An 8,016-nucleotide genomic window follows, 5' to 3' on the forward strand; every position below is an offset into this window, starting at 1 on the left:
CTAATAAGTAGCAAACAGAACATTAAAGAGGAAATTTCCAGGATTTAATAAAATTCAAAATGACCTTTGCTGTCTACAGGAAGGGTCACTAATCCAAAACCGGCTATTTATATCAAGAAGAGAGGAAAGGTGAATATGTAGGCTCTGAAGAGTGAATTTTATCCCACCTATAATGAAACCACCTCCCGGCTCCAATTATTTTAGTTAAATAAATCCAAATCTTTAGATAACAGAAAGCCGGTCTTGGAGCTGAATGAGTGAAAAGCAGTAACTTCTCCTTTTGAAATGTATAACTCGTGCTAGCTTCGGCAGCACATATACTAAAATTGGAACGATACAGAGAAGATTAGCATGGCCCCTGCGCAAGGATGACACGCAAATTCGTGAAGCGTTCCATATTTTTTTTTCGGTTTCCACCTGAGCACCGAGTACATCTTGGGCCTCAGCTCTAACTCAAGCAGCAAAACCCATCCCAAACAGTTCTGACACAACCTAGATAATAGGAAAGACAGGCCCCAGTCAGAGACAGCACCGATAGCACAAAGGTGATCCAGATGGCGAAAGGCAAGCGCAAGAACACAAGCACCAGCAACCCAAGGTACTTGCCATTATCAGAACCTAGTTCTCCCACATTAGAAAGTCCTGAACTCCCCATATCACCAGGAAAACAAGAACCAGATCTAAAATCACTTCTAATGATGATGCTAGAGGACTACAAGAAGGAAGTAAATAACACTATCAAAAAACTTGAGGAGAACACAGGAAAACAGGATGAAGTCCTTAAAGAAACACAAAAATCCTTTAAAGAATTACAAGAAAACACAAACAAACAGATGAAGGAATTGAACAAAACCATCCAGGACATAAAAATGGAAGTGGAAACAATAAAGAAATCACAAAGGGAGACTATCCTGGAGATAGAAAACCTAAGAAAGAAATCAGGAGTCATAGACACAAGCATCACCAACAGAATACAAGAGATAGAAGAAAGAATCTCAGGTGCAGAAGATACCTTAGAAAATATTGACACAACTATCAAAGAAAATGCAAAATGCAAAAAGTTGTTATCTCAAAATATCCAGGAAATCCAGGACGCAATGAGAAGACCAAACCTAAGGATAATAGGTATAGATGAGAGTGAAGATTCCCAACTTAAAGGGCCAGTAAATATCTTCAACAAAATTATTGAGGAAAACTTCCCTAACCTAAGGAATGAGATGCCCATAATCACACAAGAAGCCTACAGAACACCAAACAGACTAGATCAAAGAAATACCTCCCGTCACATAATAATCAAGACACAAAATGCACAAAACAAAGAAAGAATTTTAAAAGCAGTAAGGGAAAAAGGCCAAATAACATATAAAGGCAAACCTATCAGAATTACACCTGACTTTTCACCAGATACTATAAAAGCCAGAAGATCCTGGACAAATATCATACAAACCCTAAGAGAACATAAATGCCAGCCCAAGCTACTTGGGCTTTTCATGTTCAAAAAAAAAAAAAGAAATTAAAAAGCATTTCATGTTCAAAAAAAAAAAAGAAATTAAAAAAAAAAGAAAGCTTATTGGAAAAAAAGAAATGTATAATTCATTCTCTTACTGCATTCACTCACTCACTCACTCACTCACTCACGCACTCACTCACTCACGCACTCACTCACGCACTCACGCACTCACTCACGCACTCACGCACTCACTCACTCATGCACTCACTCACTCAACTCACTCACGCACTCACGCACTCACTCACGCACTCACTCACTCACGCACTCACACACGCACGCACTCACTCACTCACGCACTCACTCACAGGTCCTGTCATTTTTAGAGTACCTGGAAATGATTATAGCTGTATAAAAAATGTTCTGAGAAAAGAGAGGACAGCGACAGGGAAAGATCTGGTTAATGCTCCCTGTAGAATCTAGAGATGGCTTTTGCCAGAGTGACATTTGAGCCACATTATAAAGAATAAAGAGGATTTTTTTTTTTCAGCAGGATAATGTGGAAAGAACACACTGAGCAAAAGTAAATTTCCTCTTTTCTTCCAGAGCAATTGGTATAAAGAGAATAAGTAAAAAAAAAAATACTCAGATTTTGTTGGTTCTTGTGAAGGCTATGTGATTACCCTGCACTGTCAATTTAAAATGTTTAATAATAACTATAATACTGCTTTTCATGCTTACTGTGACTGAATCTCCATTGACCAAAGTGAAATAACTAAGTCCAGAGTGTGAGACATATTTTCAAGGGGAATCATTTGTTTGAATCACTATGGTGAAGTGTGTTCACCAACTGATCCACTAAAGAGCCAGAATGTTTTGTAAGCACCCCCAGGATGGCTCTTCATGTTGCTTGGTCCTCGGGTGGGGAAAATGTTACCAATTTCCCATCACTGAAAGAAGAATGTCTTGATTAATATCTTTCACTTTTCTTTGTTCTACCTCCTGGGTATTTTGGCCATAACTTCATGGGAACTCCACGGTTGCTTGGTAGAAATATTTGTACAGTTGAGACAGCTCATATAATCTTTTGAAACAGATATTTGTCTGAGCCTTCCTTCCTAGTGACCTCTTGACTCCCCCCACAGCTGTATTTACCTCCTTTTTCTCATCCTCTTCTTCCCATTGCTGCAGAGAGTTCAAATTGCATGCCTTGTGGTCATTGAACTTACATCTTATTAACTCAATATTAAAGGTACTATAAAATTAAACTTTAAAACCAGTATTACTGCTTAACATTTTAGTTAAAAGCACAATTATTTACTGAGTAATATACTAAGCAAATGTAGTTCTTTGAATTTTAGATTATTAAAAGAATTTTTATTATGTGCAAGTATTTAATGTTTTCTACTTTAGTAATATTTTTATTTTCTGATCATATCAAATTTGACTTAATTTTTCTGAATTCTCATTAAATCACAAAAAATAATAAATAGAAAGTTGATCTTTACACATACCTTATTCATAAGTATTTATACATAAGTGTTAGGAAAAGCAACACTACAACCTTTTATTATGAGATTGATATTATCATCTAATATTAAACTACAACAATGCATATTTATAATCATAAATATTGATTTAGAAAATTAAACATTTTTAATGTTCTTCCAAGCACGTAATTCTAAAAACAGAATGTAGCTCACATATTAACTATTTATTTAGATATAGATTAAAAATATAAACCAAACATTGTTAAAGTCTGTGCTTGTAAAAGTATTAACTGTTAACCACAATTAAAATGAATCTTGTTTATGCTCTCCCATATTCGTATTCACATTTTAAATGATAGTATGAAGTTCTGATTAATTCAAAATGCAAGGTTAATACATTGGTTAGTTGAAAGAGTGTGCCTTCTCAGCATAACCTGTTCTCATGGGTCTATGTTTGTAAGAAACCATCATGGTTTTATACACATTACTTAATAGTTAACATTTGCTTTGTAAAGGCTCATTGTAATAATTTTACCCATAATTAATAATCAGCCTAATTCTATAATGAAAGTACTCTTGATTTTCTCTGTTCTGTAGCTAAAAGTATTGAGGCCATGGAGATTTAATGTCTAGAGAGTGTGGGGCTTTCAGTAGAATTTGTTCACTAAGCTTATATAACATCTAATGTTATTTTAAGAAAGTTTAAAAGTTTATTATATTATGCAATTGGTTTTTTTTTTTACTGTGTGAATATGCACCATGTGCATCCAGGTTCCTACAGAAGCCAGAATAGGGTGTAGCATCTTCAGAAACTGGGGTTAAAGACAGACGGGAGCTGCCATGTGAGTCCTGGGGACCGAACCTAGGTCCTCTGAAAGAGCAAGTGCTCTTAACCTCTAAGCCATTTCTCTAGCCCTGCCTCTAATATTTTTAATAAAGTATCAGGTTGGAGTATTCCTTGACTAAATTATCATGCATGATAAATAATTACTTGTAGACTTATAAAGCACTAGAAGAATGCAGCTCTCTGTATTAACGAGAGTTCTGTCTTGGTTTTTTTCATCTGATGTTGGTCAGCTTCACTTGTCAACTTGACACATAGGAGAAGGAGCCTTAATTGAGGAGTTGCTTCTGGTGGATTTGGCTGTGGACTTGTCTGTGTGGGAGGTGTGTATTTTCTTAATTGTTAAATAATGTAGGAGTGCCCTACTCTTCATGGACAGTTCCAACTCAGGGAGTACTAAGTTCTACAAAGAAGGCCTGAAGCAACTCAGAAAGCAGCATTCTGCCATATTGTCTGCTTCAGTTCCTGCCTTGAATTCTCTCAATGCTAAATCATAATCTTTAAGTCATATAATATAAACCACTTGCTTCCTTGAGTTACCTTTGGTAGTGCTATTTATCACAGCAATAGAAAGCAAACAAGACCACATATAAAATAGGCATAATGATAGTATATTTCACTAGGTGATATACTCTTTATAGATTCAATGGGGTAGCATAAGGTTAAATGTTTATCAACCTCAAAGAAACTCTTGAGAAGTAAAAGTTGCTACCTAAGATGCTGTTTTCATTTTTCTTCTTCTGTGCTTAAATGAAATATTTTTACTGCTGTTGTTGATAATGGTACTTTATCATTATCAACAATAATGGACAATAAACTTTGTGCCCAAGTTCAGATAAAGTCATTATGAAAACTTAAAATAAACATAAGAGTAGCAATAATTAATATTGTGGCTTTTTTCTTTGCCTCAAGCAATCAATTTGATATCTCCTTTTTATGTCCAGACTTCTTATTATCATGAAATTGGTATATTTAGAAACTTTGGAAAGTTTACTATTGACAACTTTAGCATAAAGGGGTCAGGGTTAGAGTTTAAACAAAGGCTCTCATCCATACATTTATTTTTCCCAGTGTGTATTTGACATTTTTAGTAGGCATTGTGATACAAAGAAGAATAAAATAAGCTAATGTCCTTAAAGTTTTTGTATCTAGACCTTCTATCTGTTTCTAAGATGTGACAGGGTAAATATAATAATGATAATATATAAGTGTTGTTTTAAAAAATAGAAGTACCCTTAAGCCAGATGTCCCAGGGGTGAGACAATTCAGTGTAGACTAGAAGACCTAGCTTAACACTGGTTATATAGAAGGATGTCCCATAAAATCCTCAATATGTGCAAGGGACCAGAAATTGGTAATGTAGTGCTATATTTGAATGACTAAAATATTTAATACGTTCTGTAACAGGGACTTATAGGAAGGAGGAAGGAGATACAAGATGAAAGATATACCATGTAATTCCATGGGTATTTACCTACACTATGTGAAGTTGATCTATGGGTTGTCAATGAATGACTTATAACAGTAAAGAAAAATTACTTATTCTGGTGGTGGAAGTAGAAAGGTCTTCTATAAAACCCAGATCAATTTGGGTAAGGCTTTCTGGAAAGCATAGGAGAACTGATACGAAAGATGAAATTTTTGTGATTTTGTGGCCTTTTGGTTGAGGATGGAGAATTAAAAAGATATATTGTTGAGTGGTTATGAGATTTAAAATGTCATCTATGATCTTTGCTGAGATTTGCTTCATTGGCCAACCCTAGACAGAGCTCCAGGTAAGACAGCTTTGGTTGCTGGTCTTAGCTAATATTGGGAACAGCATCAGAGAAATTTCAAGGTAACATAATAAATGTGGGGTGCATCAGCGTCTGGGCTTACCATTATAAAAGACGAACAGCCATTCCTAGAATTTGGGAAACTCCACATGTTTACAAAAACTATTTTTCTAGATGTCTCTCTTATTGTTTTCTTGTGGGTTAATTGAGTTGATTACATATCTATGAAGCATCCAGTTGTGTGTTTGGCCATTGTAAAGATTGTATAAGTACTTGTGAACTTTGACTCTATGAACAAATTCTTTTCTGTAAAAACAGAGAACTGAATTATTAATTTTTAGTTTATTCTTCAGAGGTAGAATGGAATAAATAATAACTCTACAGGCAGTTTATTGAAACTTTTTTTGAGTTTGTTCTTTAACACGTTCATGCTTTTCTAATTTGCATTCTGACTATTGTACATCTCTTAATCTCTCTACCCTCTTATTACCCATCTCAATCCCTATGATTCCCTTCTGATATTTATGACTTTTTTGTTGTCAGTCTTGCATTTTGTTGTTTGTTTTGTCATGTTTTTGTGACCCACTGAGTTTAACCAGGATCATCTGTGGAACCATGGGTTCGGAACTACTCATTGGAACCTGGTAGTGTCCTCAGTGAATACACAACTGAAAGCAATGACTGCTCTTCCTCCAGCATCCATTGTTAATTAATAGTTCAGCAGGGAAGTGTAGGACACCGATAAATTCGTCCTCAATCCATGCTTGACTCTTCAGAAGCCTGGTCTTGCGTAGGTCCCCTGCAGGCAGCTATGTTTGCCTGTCCAAAAGTCAACATTTTCCAGTCCTTTTCTGGGTTCTCTGCCTAAATATTGTTTTCACTTATTCTACAACATTTTCTGAACCTTCTAGATGGTCATACAAACGTCCTCATTAAGGTTTAGTGTTCAACCACATGGATACATTTTTAAAAATTCCCTTGAGTTTCTACATTCTCAAAGATTTTTTTCATTTTATTTCTCTATGCAGATAGAATTCAAAATATTTTCCTTGAGTCACCTAGTGAGTTCAAAATTTATAGGAAGAGTTGAAAATGTTGCCTGCTACTGAGGAACATGGTAAGGACAAATGATCTGGAGATGAATAGAGTAGATGGAGTCATTAACATGTGAACTTAGAAATTATTACCTAATATTGTTCAGGGTTGCAAGGTCACTTGGTGACATTGCTCAGCGTGGAGTACTAGTTTAAGTCAAATGACAGTCAAGTTAGGCAACTTGATCAGGAATATGGCAGAAGAAGTGTTGTTGAAAAAATCAAGAGGGTAAATGGTTTTAAGAAAATGACAAGGAAGGTTTTAAGTGATGGATCAAGGCAAATAGCAATCAAAGAGAAGGAAGTAAGGTATCTGGAAAGTAGAGACAAGTATAAAACATTGGCAGGAGCAATATCCAATGTCTATAAGGTTCCAGATCAGACTGTGTGGTGATGAAGAGTATGTGGTACGTCACCATGACATTAAAACTTATACAACAAACAATACATGACATTTTATAGAACATCTCACATTTCTCATGAACTGAGAATGAAGATTATGTTTCCGAATGGAAGTTAATGAATTAACTAAAGTTAATAGGTTAACTAGGTAGTGAGTGACCCTCCCCACCCCAAATGGACATTGATGTTATCTAACCAGATGGCAAAAGATCAATTATGGTTCTTTTCTCAAGAAAGACTAGGAATTAATTATTAGCAAGTGTAGACAACAAAACCAGATACACGGATAGCAATGATGAGGATAAAGGTAAAAAGAGCCAACAAGAAATTGCTGCTCTAGGCAGTGAGGCAACAGTGTTAGGCACACAGAATTCAAGAGCAAAAACACACGTACCCATTCACTATATTCGCCATCCCCATGTATCCATTCACTCTTCTCGCCATCCCCGCCTTTCTCTTAGCCTTTTGAAAAGCTCAGTAGAGGATGAATGTTCACTGCCTGAGTAGAGGGTAAGAATGACCTTGCCTTGTGGAAACAAAATGTCTTAAACTTAAATAAAGCAAAAATATGACCCGAGAGACAATTAAGTAGAGGTAACATCTTGGGAACATGTGGATGAAAGTAGTAATAGTTTATTCTTGAATAAACACTCATGAGAGAATTCTTTAGAGGACTAATAGAGAGGAAGTAACTAGATAACTGGCCATTGATGTAGGTCTGTATGAGAACTAGGGAGGAAGAAGACGACATTGGTGGATTAGTTAGGGTTCTATAGGGTAAGAGAACCTAAAGAATGAATCTGTCTGTCTCTACACACACACACACACATATTTATAAAATGAAGTGTACATATAATTTTATTTGATTGGCCATATACATCCATCTCTTTCATTCTGTCTCTCTATTTTAATATATAATATATTTATACATTATATATATATATATATATATATATATATATAT

General features: G+C 35.4%; 1 non-coding gene across 1 annotated transcript; it reads left to right on the forward strand.

Annotated features, from left to right (window-relative positions):
- Positions 1-296: 296 nt before the first annotated feature.
- On the forward strand, positions 297-403 carry LOC114640523. Its single transcript, XR_003714151.1, has one exon. It is a non-coding gene; the product is annotated as a U6 spliceosomal RNA (small nuclear RNA).
- Positions 404-8,016: the final 7,613 nt, after the last annotated feature.

The sequence above is a fragment of the Grammomys surdaster genome, unplaced genomic scaffold (genome assembly GCF_004785775.1).
Source record: "Grammomys surdaster isolate TR1022 unplaced genomic scaffold, NIH_TR_1.0 125833, whole genome shotgun sequence".
In the NCBI taxonomy this organism is placed as follows: domain Eukaryota; kingdom Metazoa; phylum Chordata; class Mammalia; order Rodentia; family Muridae; genus Grammomys; species Grammomys surdaster.